Source organism: Arachis ipaensis, chromosome B3 (genome assembly GCF_059453495.1).
Source record: "Arachis ipaensis isolate K30076 ecotype BB chromosome B3, ASM5945349v1, whole genome shotgun sequence".
NCBI lineage: Eukaryota > Viridiplantae > Streptophyta > Magnoliopsida > Fabales > Fabaceae > Arachis > Arachis ipaensis.
The window spans coordinates 22122770-22141416 of record NC_142438.1 but is presented as its reverse complement, the minus strand read 5'-3'; the positions used below and the strand labels follow the sequence as shown (position 1 = coordinate 22141416).

Sequence of the window (18647 nt, the reverse complement as noted above, 5' to 3'; positions counted from 1 at the left end):
CAGGAGATAAAATGGAAATATCTCCTCCAATCTGACGAGATAAAACTGGACTGACAGATTCTTCGTTTTGAGCAGATTTGGGATTTTCTTCACTTGTTCCAGCCTCTTCACCATCTGAATCATTATCTATCACAGCACTGGGAATTAAGTTAGAGTCACAAAAAGTAACATGTATGGATTCCTCTATAGTTCTATGTTCCTTGAGATAAACTCTATAGGCCTTGCTTGTGGTGGAATATCCAACAAACATTCCTTCATAAGATTTTGGATCAAATTTTCCAAGGTTTTCTCTATTATTAAGTACAAAGCATTTGCATCTAAAAATATGAAAGTACTTAAGATTTGGAGGGGTTCCTTTCCATAGCTCATAAGGGATTTTCTTTAATCCTTTTCTAATGATTGTTCTATTCAAAATGTAACAAGCCGTATTCACAGCTTCAGCCCATAAAAATTTAGGAATCTCATTCTCACAAAGCATGGCCCTAGTCATCTCTTGAAGGCTCCTATTCTTTCTCTCAACCACCCCATTTTGTTGAGGTGTTCTAGGGCATGAAAAGTTATGAGAAATTCCTAAGTCATCACAGAATTTTTCAAAGTCTTGATTTTCAAATTCTCTTCCGTGATCACTTCTCAAATGAGCAATTTTTAAATCTTTTTCATTTTGAATTTTCTTGCAAAGAGTTAAGAAAGCATGAAAAGCATCATTTTTATGGGCAAGGAAAAGTACCCAACCAAATCTAGAGTAATCATCTACCACCACAAGACCATAGTGTTTACCTCCTAAACTTTGAGTTCTTGTTGGTCCAAAAAGATCAATATGTAACATCTCTAATGGCCTTTTGGTTGAGATTCCATTCTTAGGTTTAAAGGAGGATTTTACTTATTTGCCCAATTAGCAAGCATCACAAGTAAGATCCTTATCAAATTTGATGTTTGGAATTCCTCTAACCAGATTTTTCTTAACAAGCTTAGAAATTTGGTACATGCTTGCATGACCCAACTTTCTATGCCATAGCCATTTTTCATATTCAAGAGATGTAAAGCATGTCACATTTTATTCTTTTAAGTCCTCAAGAGTTAATCCATACACATTATTGCATCTTTTAGCTTTAAATAAAATATCCCCAGTTTTCTCACAAACAACTAAACAAACAAACTTCCTAAAAATAACTTCAAAACCTAAATCACACAATTGACTAACACTAAGCAGATTATGTTTCAAGCCATTTACAAGAAGGACATCATTTATACAAGATGAAAAATTTTTACCAACTTTCCCAACAGCCACTATTTTTCCTTTTGCATCATCACCGAACGTGACAAGTCCTCCATCATATTCATCAAGCTTTATGAAGAAGGTTGTCTTTCCGGTCATATGCCTAGAGCATCCGCTATCCATATACCACATATTTTCTTTCCGTTTGGATGCTAGGCACACTGTAAACCCCGGTTAAATTAGTAGATAATTAGTTAATAAATTATTTTTTAATAAGGAGGATTAGAAATGCGAATATTATATCAAAATAGGGTAGAGCTCATCGAAACGAGAATTTTGACACTAATTTTGAAGAAAACGGTCCAAGAATGGACCGAAAGGACCGAACCGGTTGAACCGGACCCGAACCGGGCTGTCGGTTCAACCGGACCAGCCCATTAAAAAGAGCCACGGGCTCATTTTCTCTTCATTTCCCTCAGCGACGCAGCAAGCCTCCCAGGGAAGAGAAGAAGAGAAATTCGTTTACGTGAAATTCAATTTCCCGTAACTCCTCCGTTCGAGCTCCGATCGCCGCACCGTTTGCGGCCACGCGTTCACCGCGTCGAGCTCTACATTTCTACCGGAACAATTTCATAGGTAACTTGCTATTTTACTCTCAGCTTCATCTTCCCCCAATTTTCGAATTTTAAGTGGGAATATTGAATTTCTTTGATTTCTGATGTTTTAGGATCCAATTAGCTTGAGAGAAACGTTCACTCTTGTTTATGTGAAGCTTGGGTAAGGTGAGGATATGATAATTCTATTTTAATTTCATTAAATTTGAGCTTTGAGTATTAAATTGGGTATATATGTATTATGAATGTGTATTAGGTTGAAAATAAATAATTGGAGCTTGAAATTGTGAATACTGGAACTTGGAGGAAGCGGATTAGTTGAGTTTTGAGGGGCTGTTTTGGTTTTGAATAAATAGCTTTGGTCGTTACGTGGAAATCGGCTAAGGTATGGTTTAGGTTTCTTGCATTTAATATATAATGTTCTGTGAAAACTTAGGCTAGATGACCATTGGATAAGTTGGAATGCAGGTGTATGTTTAATGTTTAGTAATTTATCGATGAATATATTTGGTTGAAATTTATTGGATAATTAGTTTTTAATTTTGGATGGTGAATGTTGTTATGTTAATTTGGAGAGAATTATGGTTGAATGTTATTGTTGATTAACTAATGATTTGGTGAATTATTGATTTGAGGCATAACTATTGTGGAGGTTGTTGTGATAATGAGGTATTTTGTGTTAAAAGCCTAGGATTTGTGAACTATGATCCTTAGTTGAATTTTGGTTGTTGGATTTGAATATTGTATGAGTTTAATTGTTGATTTGAAGTAGATTTATTGTGGTGATTGTTATGATGATGAGGAAGGGTATGTTGAATTGAAAAGAAAGCAGGTTTGGACCCGAAAAGGGTGGCAAAGTCCGAGTTTTAGAGGAGATGCTGCCGAAATTTTATAAAAAATTAGAGATTTTATTTAGATGATTATTTAAAAGAGATTTAGATTTAAGGGTTATATGGTTTGATTTTGAGTTATTAAGATAGTGAGTATGTTTTAAGTTTGAAGTTTGATTCTTAGAAAAGAATGAATTATGCTTTGAATTGAAACTATTGATGGATGGAATGGGAGGTGATATAATGAAGGATAAGGATTGAATATGTTTAATGTATGATGATGAATGAGATGCAATTGGGAATGATGTGGATGTTGATGAATTATAATTGAATTATTTATATGGCTTATGAATTTGAATAATCTGAGATACGAGATTCCTTGGATTAAGTGCCGTGGCTTGCCACCACGTGTACCAGGTTGAAAACTCGATACTCTGTTGACCCTACGACGTAAGTGTGACCGGGCACTATATAAATTCCCGGGAATGTTACCCCCATTGAGCAATATTGATTATTTGAGAAAAATCTATGCATAGACTCTTGGGGATGCACGTCGGGGGACAGTCTAAGGACAATTCAGACTTGTCGGGTTGGCTGGATAACCGACAGATGAGCCTCATCAGCCATAGGACAGGCATGCATCATATGCATATTACTTGAATTACTTGCTTGTGCTCTAATTGGGTGTGCCTATCTGTATTTGCCATGCTAAATGTGTATTTGTTACCTGCAGTAGTTGTAACTTTCTTGTGTTTGCCTTTATCTGTTTATTTGTCTGTGAAAATGCATGATGGAATTGGAGGTATGGAGGAATGGCAGTATAGGACTTAGATTTAAGGTTAAGTTAAGTTAGGATTAAATATTTCTAGGAAACCACCTTTTATGGCTTCTGTTTAATACTTTAAGCTCTACAATCTGAGTGTCGGCGTTCTAGGATTGCCTCTGGCATTCCCAGGACCTTATATATTATGTGTGTGGCACCTTTACCATACTGAGAACCTCCGGTTCTCATTCCATACTATGTTGTTAATTTTCAGATGCAGGTCGAGAGGCATCTCGTTAGGCGTCTGGACTCTTGAAGCGGAGTGGTTACTGGGATATTTTGTTATGCTATGATGTATATATATGTACTTAGTTTTCTCTCCGCATGACTTATTCTTTTTGATCCTCTTAGAGGTTTATGGAGAGGCAGGATTGTGTATATGTACTTTTGGGTTTTGGATATGTATGTATATATATGTGTAAATATTCTCCGGCCAGTCTTGACTTCGCAGGCTGAGTTAGGAGCTTGATATTTTGTATCTTTGGCACTCTATTCCTACTTCTGTTATCTTATGTTTGACAGTTACAGTTTTCTTAGCATGCAAGTTAACTCGTTCCTTGAGCGTTGCGCTTTTATCTCGCGATTTTTATTTTCCCTATCCTTCAAGGCTCCTAGCATATTATAACTCTTCTGCTATTATATGTACTTATTTTATTTTAGAGGTCGTAATACCACATCACCTTTGTTTTACGACTTAAGCGTAAAGCTTTGTGTGGTAGGGTGTTACATTAATGGTATCAGAGCAGTTCGTTCCTATAGAGCCTGAAAGACGGACTGATTGTGCTTCTGTGCATTCTCTGTATATGTGTTTATGTGCTATTAGGATATCTGATTGATATATATGGCATAAACGTTTGTGAGCATGCATTTGGAACTTAAAGCATTAGACCTGCGATATTGAGACTGATCAACTTAATATCACTTGTTTGGTGTGTATAGGGACCAGATGTCGACTCGCGGACGCGGTCGCGGGCGAGGTAGAGGTAGGACAGGCACCGTTACTCCTGTACCCACAGGGACTGATCCAGTAGACTTTATGGCTGCCTTGGGAAATATGGCTGCAGCTATGCAGGCAACAGCTGAGGCACTGGGTAATCAGATAAATCAGGGTAATCATGGGAACAATAATGATGAGGACGGTCCTATGACACTTGCTACATTTCTGAAAGTTCGCCCTCCGACTTTTAGGGGAACCTCAAATCCAACTGATGCAGATAATTGGATTCAGGCTATGGAAAGGGCGTTACAGGCACAACAGGTTCCTGAAGAGCAATGGGTTGAATTTGGGACTTATCAGTTGCAAGGTGAAGCTCAGTATTGGTGGCAGGGAACACGACGTATCCTGCAGCCTGATGGTGCTGCGATTCCTTGGGAGGTTTTCCGGACAGAGTTCTATAAGAAATACTTTCCTAATTCAGCTAGAAATGCCAAGGAACTTGAATTAATGCAGTTAAAGTAGGGACAAATGACTGTTGCTGAGTATACCAGCAAATTTGAGGAGTTATGTCGCTTTTCTCGTATCTGTCAAGGTGCGCCTGAAGATTTTGCTGAATGGAAGTGTATTAAATATGAGGGAGGTCTTCGGAGCGATATTCTGAGCTTCGTTGCCCCAATGGAGATCAGGGTATTTTCTGAATTGGTGAATAAGAGTAGGGTGGCTGAGGATTGTGTGAGGAAGGCGGCAGCAGAGAAAGGGAGTTTGAGGATGCCTTTTCAGAGGCCTTCAGGGAGGAACTTTGCTCCGAGAGGTAGGAATTTCAAACGTGGAGGTTTTGTTTCGCAGCAGACTCAGGGTCAAGGTAATTACAGAAGGCCGAATATTACTGCTAATCAAGGAAAAAGGTTTGGGAAGCAGCCACAGCAGGATCTGAATTGTCAGAAGTGTGGAAAATATCATCCTGGAGTTCCGTGTAGATTAGGACTTGGAGTGTGCTATTCCTGTGGACATCCCGGGCATATAGCCAGTAATTGCCCTGAGAAGAAGTATGAGACTGGTAGGGTGCAACAGCCGGGGAGAGTATACACTACTTCTACCATTGGTGCTGAGGGATCTGAGACACTTATTAGAGGTAATTGTGAAATGGCTGGTAAAATCTTAAATGCTTTATTTGATTCAGGAGCAAGTCATTCATTTATTGCATTTGAAAAGGCCCATGAATTAAGATTGAGAATGGTGGTCTTAGGTTATGATTTGAAAGTATATAATGCTACTCATGAAGCTATGGTGACTAGGATAGAATGTCCACAAGTTCCCTTTCGAGTACAACAGCGTGAATTTGTGCATGATTTGATTTGTTTGCCTATGACTGGTCTTGATCTCATTTTGGGATTGGATTGGTTATCCAAGAATCATGTTTTGCTTGATTGTTCTGAGAAGTCAGTACAGTTTATGCCAGAAGGGTCAGAAGCACCGGTTGTGGTGAATAGTTACTATTTGAACTCTATGATAGTAAACTGTTCTGGAACCGAATGTCAGGGTATTATGTTATTAACTGCGGGAGTATCAGGTGATGATCAGAGTTTAGAGCAAATTCCGGTTGTATGTGAATTTCCAAATGTGTTTCCGGATGATATTAATGAATTCCCACCTAACCGAGAGGTTGAATTTGCAATTGAGTTGGTACCTGGATCCGGTCCAATTTCAATTACTCCTTATAGGATGTCGCCTTTAGAAATGGCTGAACTGAAAGCTCAACTGGAAGATCTGTTGGGTAAGCATTTTATCCGACCAAGTGTTTCTCCGTGGGGAGCGCCAGTGTTACTGGTAAAGAAGAAGGATGGGAGTATGCGGCTGTGTGTCGATTATCGGCAATTGAATAAGATCACTGTGAAGAATAAATATCCGTTGCCTAGAATCGATGATCTAATGGATCAGCTACAGGGTGCCAGTGTGTTTTCTAAGATTGACCTGCGATCCGGATATCATCAGATAAGGGTTAGAGACGAGGATATTCCGAAAACTGCTTTCAGAACCCGTTATGGTCATTATGAGTATACAGTGATGTCTTTCGGGTTAACTAATGCCCCGGCAGTATTTATGGATTATATGAACAGGATTTTTCGACCGTATCTGGACAAGTTTGTTATTGTCTTCATTGATGACATTCTTGTTTATTCTAAGACTGAAGAGGAACATGCTGATCATTTGCGAACTGTGCTGCAAATTCTGAGAGACAGGAAGTTATATGCTAAGCTATCTAAATGTGAGTTCTGGAAGAGTGAAGTGAAGTTTCTTGGCCACGTGGTGAGTAAGCAGGGGGTAGCTGTGGATCCTGCTAAGGTGGAAGCAGTGATGAATTGGGAGCGACCAACTTCAGTGACAGAGATCAGGAGTTTCTTAGGTTTGGCAGGGTATTATCGCAGATTCATTAAGGGATTTTCACAGCTCGCCTTACCTTTAACTAAGTTGACTAGGAAGGATACACCTTTTATCTGGACTCCGGAATGTGAAGAGAGTTTCCAGGCATTGAAGCACAGGTTGACTACTGCACCTGTATTGGTATTACCTGAACCAAGTGAATCGTTTGAAGTGTATTGTGATGCATCTCTAAAAGGGTTGGGGTGTGTTTTGATGCAGCACCAGAATGTTGTAGCATACGCCTCACGGCAGTTAAGGCCGCATGAGATGAACTACCCGACACATGATTTAGAACTTGCTGCTGTTGTGTTTGCTTTAAAGATTTGGAGGCACTACCTCTATGGCGTTAAGTTTCATGTTTTCTCAGACCATAAGAGTTTGAAGTATCTTTTTGAGCAGAAAGAGTTGAATATGCGTCAGAGGAGGTGGATGGAGCTTCTGAAAGATTATGATTTTGAATTGAATTATCATCCAGGAAAAGCGAACGTTGTGGCGGACGCTTTGAGTCGGAAGTCTTTATATGCAGCTTGGATGATGCTACGGGAGGAAGAGTTACTAAAGGCATTTCAAGGTTTGAATTTGGGAGTTAGAGAAGAATTTGGAATTTTGTGTTTGAGTCAGTTACAGATTTCAAGTGATTTTAAATCAGAACTTCTGAAGGCTCATCAAGATAGTGAAGCGTTACGTAAGGTATTACCAGCAGTTGAACAGGGAAAACAGTGGAGAATGTCAAAAGGTCAGGATGGTTTATGGAGGTTCAAGAACCGGATTATTGTGCCTGATGTTGGAGACCTACGACAAAGTATCTTGAAGGAAGCTCACAAGAGCGGGTTTTCAATTCACCCAGGGAGCACTAAAATGTATCAGGATCTGAAAGCGATGTTCTGGTGGCCAGGTATGAAGAATGATGTGGCATTGCATGTATCTAAATGTTTAACGTGTCAGAAGGTTAAGATTGAGCATCAGAGACCATCAGGGACCCTTCAGCCTTTGGAGATTCCACAATGGAAATGGGAGAGTATCGCAATGGATTTTGTGATAGGTTTGCCTAGAACCCGATCTGGTTGTGACGCTATTTGGGTGGTTGTGGATCGACTGACAAAATCAGCTCACTTTCTTCCTATCCGAATAAGTTGCACAATGGAGGAATTGGCTCGAATGTATATCAAAGAGATTGTCAGGTTGCATGGTGTGCCTTCTACTATCATATCTGACAGAGATCCTCGTTTCACATCAAGGTTCTGGGGAGCTTTTCAGCGTGCATTTGGGACTCAGTTAAGCTTGAGTACTGCGTATCACCCTCAGACAGATGGTCAGTCAGAAAGAACTATTCAGACCTTGGAAGATATGCTAAGAGCTTGTGTTTTGGACCAACTGGCGAGCTGGGACCGGTATATGCCATTAGTAGAGTTTGCTTATAATAATAGCTATCATGCGAGCATCGGAATGGCTCCATATGAGGCTCTGTATGGCAGAAAATGTCAATCTCCATTGTGTTGGTATGAAACTGGAGAAAGGAGTTTATTAGGGCCTGAGATGATAGCCGAAACGACTGAGCAGATAAAGAAGATTCGTAGTCGAATGCTTATAGCCCAAAGCCGCCAAAAGAGCTATGCTGACCAGAGGCGAAAGCCTTTGGAGTTCGAAGAAGGAGAACATGTCTTTTTGAAAGTTACACCAACCACTGGAGTGGGAAGAGCTATTAAGACCAAGAAACTGAATCCCCGTTATATTGGACCGTTTGAGATTCTGAAAAGAATTGGACCAGTGGCTTATAGAATTGCCTTACCGCCATACCTTTCGAATTTGCACGATGTGTTCCATGTGTCACAGCTTCGGAAGTATAATCCTGACGCAAGTCATGTTCTAGAACCAGAACCAATCCAAGTGAGAGAAGATCTAACACTCCCAGTAATTCCGGTGAGGATTGATGACACCAGTGTTAAACGATTACGAGGAAGGGAAGTATCATTGGTAAAAGTAGCTTGGAGACGAGCTGGTATCGAGGAACATACCTGGGAACTCGAATCAGATATGCGAAAGGACTATCCACATCTCTTTTCAGGTAACTATATTTGAATTTTGAGGGCAAAATTCTTTATTAGGTGGGTAGAATGTAAACCCCGGTTAAATTAGTAGATAATTAGTTAATAAATTATTTTTTAATAAGGAGGATTAGAAATGCGAATATTATATCAAAATAGGGTAGAGCTCATCGAAACGAGAATTTTGACACTAATTTTGAAGAAAACGGTCCAAGAATGGACCGAAAGGACCGAATCGGTTGAACCGGACCCGAACTGGGCTGTCGGTTCAACCGGACCAGCCCATTAAAAAGAGCCACGGGCTCATTTTCTCTTCATTTCCCTCAGCGACGCAGCAAGCCTCCCAGGGAAGAGAAGAAGAGAAATTCGTTTACGTGAAATTCAATTTCCCGTAACTCCTCCGTTCGAGCTCCGATCGCCGCACCGTTTGCGGCCACGCGTTCACCGCGTCGAGCTCTACATTTCTACCGGAACAATTTCATAGGTAACTTGCTATTTTACTCTCAGCTTCATCTTCCCCCAATTTTCGAATTTTAAGTGGGAATATTGAATTTCTTTGATTTCTGATGTTTTAGGATCCAATTAGCTTGAGAGAAACGTTCACTCTTGTTTATGTGAAGCTTGGGTAAGGTGAGGATATGATAATTCTATTTTAATTTCATTAAATTTGAGCTTTGAGTATTAAATTGGGTATATATGTATTATGAATGTGTATTAGGTTGAAAATAAATAATTGGAGCTTGAAATTGTGAATACTGGAACTTGGAGGAAGCGGATTAGTTGAGTTTTGAGGGGCTGTTTTGGTTTTGAATAAATAGCTTTGGTCGTTACGTGGAAATCGGCTAAGGTATGGTTTAGGTTTCTTGCATTTAATATATAATGTTCTGTGAAAACTTAGGCTAGATGACCATTGGATAAGTTGGAATGCAGGTGTATGTTTAATGTTTAGTAATTTATCGATGAATATATTTGGTTGAAATTTATTGGATAATTAGTTTTTAATTTTGGATGGTGAATGTTGTTATGTTAATTTGGAGAGAATTATGGTTGAATGTTATTGTTGATTAACTAATGATTTGGTGAATTATTGATTTGAGGCATAACTATTGTGGAGGTTGTTGTGATAATGAGGTATTTTGTGTTAAAAGCCTAGGATTTGTGAACTATGATCCTTAGTTGAATTTTGGTTGTTGGATTTGAATATTGTATGAGTTTAATTGTTGATTTGAAGTAGATTTATTGTGGTGATTGTTATGATGATGAGGAAGGGTATGTTGAATTGAAAAGAAAGCAGGTTTGGACCCGAAAAGGGTGGCAAAGTCCGAGTTTTAGAGGAGATGCTGCCGAAATTTTATAAAAAATTAGAGATTTTATTTAGATGATTATTTAAAAGAGATTTAGATTTAAGGGTTATATGGTTTGATTTTGAGTTATTAAGATAGTGAGTATGTTTTAAGTTTGAAGTTTGATTCTTAGAAAAGAATGAATTATGCTTTGAATTGAAACTATTGATGGATGGAATGGGAGGTGATATAATGAAGGATAAGGATTGAATATGTTTAATGTATGATGATGAATGAGATGCAATTGGGAATGATATGGATGTTGATGAATTATAATTGAATTATTTATATGGCTTATGAATTTGAATAATCTGAGATACGAGATTCCTTGGATTAAGTGCCGTGGCTTGCCACCACGTGTACCAGGTTGAAAACTCGATACTCTGTTGACCCTACGACGTAAGTGTGACCGGGCACTATATAAATTCCCGGGAATGTTACCCCCATTGAGCAATATTGATTATTTGAGAAAAATCTATGCATAGACTCTTGGGGATGCACGTCGGGGGACAGTCTAAGGACAATTCAGACTTGTCGGGTTGGCTGGATAACCGACAGATGAGCCTCATCAGCCATAGGACAGGCATGCATCATATGCATATTACTTGAATTACTTGCTTGTGCTCTAATTGGGTGTGCCTATCTGTATTTGCCATGCTAAATGTGTATTTGTTACCTGCAGTAGTTGTAACTTTCTTGTGTTTGCCTTTATCTGTTTATTTGTCTGTGAAAATGCATGATGGAATTGGAGGTATGGAGGAATGGCAGTATAGGACTTAGATTTAAGGTTAAGTTAAGTTAGGATTAAATATTTCTAGGAAACCACCTTTTATGGCTTCTGTTTAATACTTTAAGCTCTACAATCTGAGTGTCGGCGTTCTAGGATTGCCTCTGGCATTCCCAGGACCTTATATATTATGTGTGTGGCACCTTTACCATACTGAGAACCTCCGGTTCTCATTCCATACTATGTTGTTAATTTTCAGATGCAGGTCGAGAGGCATCTCGTTAGGCGTCTGGACTCTTGAAGCAGAGTGGTTACTGGGATATTTTGTTATGCTATGATGTATATATATGTACTTAGTTTTCTCTCCGCATGACTTATTCTTTTTGATCCTCTTAGAGGTTTATGGAGAGGCAGGATTGTGTATATGTACTTTTGGGTTTTGGATATGTATGTATATATATGTGTAAATATTCTCCGGCCAGTCTTGACTTCGCAGGCTGAGTTAGGAGCTTGATATTTTGTATCTTTGGCACTCTATTCCTACTTCTGTTATCTTATGTTTGACAGTTACAGTTTTCTTAGCATGCAAGTTAACTCGTTCCTTGAGCGTTGCGCTTTTATCTCGCGATTTTTATTTTCCCTATCCTTCAAGGCTCCTAGCATATTATAACTCTTCTGCTATTATATGTACTTATTTTATTTTAGAGGTCGTAATACCACATCACCTTTGTTTTACGACTTAAGCGTAAAGCTTTGTGTGGTAGGGTGTTACACACACCTACAAAACAAGCTCAAGTAACCTTAGGTATCCAAATCTTCTTGGATCCTTTCACATTAAACCATCTCCTATGTCCCAAACCATTGTAATCAAAAACAACTTTGTAAACTTTATCACCAATTATTCTTTCACCAAAAAAACATTGAATGGGAAAATGACCATTTCGGTTGCATAGCCTACAAAACCTTGAAGTTGCTGTTTTGTTAAAATAGGTGGGATTTTGAAACCTTGTGTCATTAGAAGATGAGGCTCTATTTTCAAAAGAAGATTTCTCATCAGATTTGTAATACCCCAAACCAGCTTTATCAAAGAGTGGTTTTTGACTAGCCAATATTTGATTTAAATTTTTTGAACTTTGAGTAAACTTGGCTAAATCATTTTCATGATTTCTAATCTTTTTCAGCAACTCTTCATTCTCCTTAAAACAATTTACATAGGCAATAACAGAATGGTTACTTTCACAACTTCTAAGTTGGGCTTTTAACTGCTTATTTTCTTCAACAAGATCACAAGCAGTTTCGGCCTCCCTTACTTTATCTTTAAGAAAACTGTTTTCAGCTCTAAGAATAATGATTTGTTGTTCAAGTTCTTGATTTTCCAGCAGAAAACATCTTATTTTTTCAAAAAGGTGGTCTATCATAAGATGAAGATCTTCAGTGTTAGGGTTATGAAAGACTACCTGATCTATGTGATCTACCATGAGACATGGTTGTGACTTGGTCTCGGATTCATCATCATCATCATCCGAGTCATTTTCCAAATCTTCCCATGAAGCCATCAGTCCCTTCTTCTTTCCTCTTTTTGGCTTTTCTTCCTTCTTCAACTTGGGACAATCAGATTTGAAATGTCCCATTTTCTTGCAGTTGTAACAAGTTACTTTGCTAAGGTCTTTCTTCATTTTCCTTGAGCTGCCGCCTTTGCCTTTGAGCTTCACCATTTTCCTGAATTTTTTTGCAAACAACACAAATTCATTTTCAGATGAGTTATCACTGGATTCATCATCTAGAGGGTTAGTGACAGAAGAAAAAGCTATTCCTTTCTTTTTTGAATCCTTTTTCAAGTAGGTGTTTTCAAAAGCAAGTAAATTTCCTCTCAAATCATCATAAGTCATAGAGTCAAGGCCACTACTCTCAGAGATAATTAAAGCTTTAGTTTCCCACTCTTTTGTGAGACATCTCAACACTCTTCTCACTAGCACAGATTCAGGATACTTGATTCCCATAGCATCCAAGCCAACAATGAGGGTGTTGAAGCGTTCAAACATCTCATCAATGGATTCTCCTTCCTTCATTGCAAACATTTCGTACTCTCTGTTTAACATATCAATCCTGATCTTTTTCACAATAGTTGTTCCTTCATGAGTAACTAGGAGTTTATCCCAGATTTTCTTTGCTGTTGTGCAACGTGATACCCGTCGGTACTCCTCAAAGCTGATAGCACAGTTGAGCAGATTGATGGCCTTGGCGTTGAGCTCCACCTTTTTTCTATCTTCATCCGTCCAACTTGCTTCAGGTTTAAGAGAAACAACTCCTTCGGCACTTGTAACAGTTGGATATTGAGGCCCTTCTAGGATGATCTTCCAAAGTCTGTAATCTACTGCTTGTACAAATATCTTCATCCTCTCCTTCCAATAGGTATAATTTTTCCCATTGAAAAGAGGAGGTCTGTTGCTTGATTGTCCTTCGGTCAGATTGTAGGATACCACATTTGAGCCACTGTTTTCTGCCATGAGGATCTTTACTCCAAGCTGCAAAGCTTGATCTCTTTGAGACCAAGCTCTGATACCAATTGATGGTTTCAGTGGCTAAGAGAAGGGGGGTTGAATCTTAGCCCCCTTTTTGCTTAGTAACACTTGCTGGCTTTTGAAATACCTTCAGGAGACTTTTCTGTTTTTATCTCGTCACTAGCCACGAGACTTTTTCTTTTTGTCTCGTCCCTAGCCACGAGACTTTTTTTTTGTCTCGTCACTTGACACGAGATATTTTTGGTTTTTGCTCATGTGCAGTGGAAACAGAAATGGAGTAGAGAAGAGAGAAAATTACACCCAGATATATCCTGGTTCAGCTGCTAAGTGCAGTGTAGCCTACATCAAGTCTCCATCACAAACATGATGGAATTTCACTATAATCTTCCTGATTACAATCTGTAAAGTTCTAACCCAACTTACAAGGGGATTCCCACAGAATCATGAAACACAACATAGATGAACAAAGGAACTCTAAGACATCTATGGATTTTTCTTTTAATTTTGCACTCTCTACCTTTTTTCGCTCTATGGCTTTTTCATACAAACCTCACTGTTTTTCTTTTTCCATGAGACTCAAGACATGACAAAATTAAACAGAAAAATACTAAACAGAATACATTGAAGGAGAAGAAAATCTGTAAGCTTAGGTAGCTCTGAGAATCCTGTGCCTTGCACTCTCACTGCTTACTTCTAACTCCTTGCTCCAAACAGTGGTTGTTCTCTCTTTTTATAGAAGAGAGAAGCCTCCACACTTGAAGCCAAAACGCAAGCCAACTTCTTCTTCTTCAAGAAACAGAACCGGTTCGACCACATAGAGAGAGAAGAGATAACCATGCAAAACCCAACATGCAATTACCTCTAGTCCTTCCTTTGTCACCACTCTTCATCAATCCGAGCGCTCCATCCTTGGCTTGCTCTCCAAGATGGATTTCTGGCCCTTGATGCTTCATGATGATGATGACTTCATCTGCTTCAATCTCTGTCTCTTCCATCACTTCGCCACTCTAGCTACTTCCTGTGGTGGTTGAGCAGAATCAAAGACAAGTCATGCCTCCAAGAATCTCTTCCTTGCTGGCCGAATCTTCTTCTTTCATTTTGAGCATGAAGAGCTCGAGATTACCTCACCAAATCTACCCATATTTGGTGAAAATCTCACCAACAGCACACTTTTGTTTTGTTATGTTTTCTTGCCATCAACATGATGGTCTTGTAGAGTGTTCTTCCTTCACTTTGGTAGCTCATTTTTGCTTTCATGGTTTCCTGGTTAATGACCGAAGAGAAGAAAGAGATGAGAGAATAGGAAATGTAGAAAGAGAAGCAATCAAGTGTTTTTGAACAAATAAACTAAAGTAAATTAATTTACTTCCCTTTTCTTTGCTATTGGTAGCGTGCAGCACTATGGCAATCAAGCAATTCAGCTGCAAATTTCTCTCTCATATTTCCCATGCAATAAATGACAATTCAATGAATTTTGGAATCCATTGCATGGTAAAATTCTTGGATCCGTTGGAAGCAAACTAAGCTTTGTTTTCTTTGCTTCATGGTTACGGATCAAACATGCTTGCCTTCAAGCAATTATATTTTGGGCTTGTATCATTGATAATCACAACTGGCCCAAAAATATTTCATCCATGAGATCCGATGAAGGGTATAAGGCAAATGATAACATTTGCTTTCCTGATGAATTTTTTTCGGATCAAACATTGGATCTTTAGCATACATCACAATAGGGCTTGGAGCAACAAGAATTTATTCTAGCCCAAGTGATATATTTTTCATTCAGCCATAAGAAACTAACTTCATATTAATGCTGAATGTTTTAATCATTGGGCTAGCAACATTTTCTTTTTATTTCGGCCCATTTATAAACCTGTATTGCAAAATTATTTTAATCAACATTTAATCCAAAGTTAATTTTGTAATAAATTATATTAATAATGTTTGGTCATCATAAATATTAATTTGGAGTTTTTCAAACTCATCAATTTATTTATTGGAGCAACCATTGTTAGAATAATTGTATTACTCCTTGATTAATTTAAAATGACATTCTTATTCTTTTATGTTTCTCTAATAGTATAACTGTACAATTACATATATTTAGACAATTGTATTACTATAGCACAAAAATTGCCAGGTTAGTTTTTCGGTGACGAAAAATGACAGAACGGCTAAATTGAGGCACGAATCAAAATTTTAGGTTACAATTAGAGTCAATTGAATTCTTGAGGGCTAAATTGAGTCGCGGGTCAAATTTTAGGGGCCATTTTGAATATTAATTCCACAAATTTTAGTATGCATCACAAAAATTTTTGAAATACCACATGCCCAAAATATTAACAAGCAACCAATGAAATATGCACAACACATAAATTTTTGTATACAACACAAAAATCTTGGTACATAGCACAAAAATTTTGATGTGTAGTACACAAATTTTTAGAGGACTATATATTCAGAATGTTGACTCACTCAGCAAAAAAAATACATTCGCAACAATATTTGTATGCTATGTGCAAAAATTTGTGTTATATGTAAATATTTGTATACTATACCAAATTACCAATGAAATACGCATAACACATAAATTTTAATATATAACACAAAAATTTTAATGTGCAATATAAAAAATTTTTAGAGGACTACATACCCAAAATATTGATTCACTTGACTAATAAAATACATTCGCAACAAAAAATTATACTATGTACAAAAATTTGTGTGCTATATTAATAAGTTTGTTATATACAAAATTTTGTATGTTATACTTAAAAAAATTTGTATGCTATATCAATAAATTTTTATGTTCTCCAAAAAAAATTTATATGCCATAAAAAATACAAAAGAAGAAAAATAGTATGTATATCTGTATTTTTTTTATTAGACTTACACCAACTTAATTGGCCTTAATCACAAAAATATTTGTATATATAGATAGACATGTAATATCACTCTAAAAAAAATTTGATTTAAAAATGTAAATAAAAGAAAAAAGTAGTGCCCATTTTTTTTTTTAATTAAAGAGACATAAAAGTAAACAAAAAGTCAAACAAAATCTAAAACAAAGTGACCTTCCATATCTGGTATTAAATTGACCATGCAAAATGCAATTCCTTCTTCCATACACCTATTCTGCCCACCTCCTTAATAGCACTATTCATCCCATTCTCCCCCACTACTCCTTAGCAGTTTCACTAGTATACTCTCATTATCACTACACGTAAACTGCCACAACGAGACCCCAAATTTGAAGAAGCCAATTTACTTCTGTCCACTCCATGCTTTCATACCCATTTCTATTAGCTTCATTTCAAATTCCATTGGGTCCCCTTTATGGTGTTGATAGAAATCTCCCAATGCATAAGGCTTTTCCCTCATAAATTCTTAATTCCCTCATTAATGTCCTTCATTATTTATTAAATTCTTATAAAACAACTACTCTAATAAAATACTAAAAATATTTTTTTATGATAATTTTGTTTAAAAAATATAATTTATTTATTTAACTGTATTTTAAATAAAAATAATATTTTTATAACATATAAAAATTAAATTCTATAATTTATTATTTAATAATCAAAATAAAATATTTTTACATAAAGATAATTATAAAATTTTTATTGAAGTATCTACCTTCTTATAATATTCCAAATTTTCAACTTCTCTATGCAATCTCATATGTGACTTTCATTCCCTTCTTGCAGTCTCATCGATTTGTTAACCATCAAGTGGCCATTACCATTTTTCATCCTCCTCCATATGTTCCTTCTCTATCTTATTATTTGAACTTAGTAACCTTTCTTGCACTTCTTTCAAGTCTTATTTTTTTCGTTAATAATTGTTAGTTCGAACTAACAATTATCTCCCTAGATTTTTTAATAAATATCTAAAATGATAATTGAAAGTATTTTTTCTTTATCTCAATTTGTTCCTTACACAGCATTAAAAACCTAATCTTAATTTTATTTAAAAGTTTTTTTGAGAATAAATTAAGATAAAAAATTTTCAATTTTCATATCAAATAGTCATTAAAAAATCTTAAAAGGGTCAACAATGAAAACAACACAAATATCCAATATATATAAAAATAATATAAAAGCACTCACAATATAATATGACAGCAATTATAAATAAACAAATGTATCAATTAAAACAATAACAAAAACACACTAATATTTTAACGTGGAAAACTCCTTCAATGTGAGAGATCTCATGCGTACAACCAGCCAACACATCAAAGCACCAAAACTCACAAATGAATAATAAGAAGATAAAATAAATCCAATAATAGAGCTACTGTTCAAAGCATATTTCTCCCTTTAAAGACCTCCAATCAAAATCTTCACCGTTCAAAATGAAGAATAAGATGAGATGAAGCTTTAGTTCAATTTTAGGTTAATCCAACGGTGAACAAATGAAAAATTGTTGTTTGAAATTTACTATTCCACACAAAAGCGAAAATTCTGTTTAGATATGTTTAGATCTTGCATGGAAAGTAAAATTATTAACAAGATGAATAATACTTTGACTGTCACACAACAACACATAATGGTCTTGCTTGAAACTAAGCTCTCCAAAAAACTTTTTCATCCACGACAACTCTTTATATGCTTCAGTTGTTGCAATAAACTCTGTCTCTATGGTAGTAGAAAGTGCAACATACTTCTATAGTCTTGACTGCCATGAAATAATTTTCCTATAAACTTGACCGAATAACCTGAAATAGACTTTCGAGAATCAATATTTTTTGCCATGTCTACATCAGTAAAGCCAACTAGTAAAGAATTCTCACCACCAAAACCTAAATTCAAGTTAGTTGTACTTTTGAGATATCTCATAATCCATTTAACAGCATTCTAATGTTCTTTACCTAGATTAAAGAGGAAACGACTCACAGTACCAACCGTATGAGCAATGTCTGGTCTAGTGCACACCATACCATATTTCAAGCTTCCAACAGTTGAAGCATAAGAAATTTCATCTATTGCTTATTTCTCCTCATTAGTAGTTGGACACTGCTTGGTACTCAACTTAAAATGAAGAGCAAAAAAATTAGCAACACATTTGGCATCATTCATGCCAAACCTATGAAGTACCTTCTTTATGTACTTCTCCTGTGACAATTAAAGCTTCTTGAAATCTCTATAACGAATAATAGTCATGTCC

The 18647-nt window shown here is 36.8% G+C and overlaps 1 pseudogene; it reads left to right on the top strand.

Annotated features, from left to right (window-relative positions):
* The first annotated feature begins 2007 nt into the window (after positions 1–2007).
* Positions 2008–18445, top strand: LOC148570030 (uncharacterized; annotated as a pseudogene).
* The last annotated feature ends 202 nt before the right edge of the window (positions 18446–18647 follow it).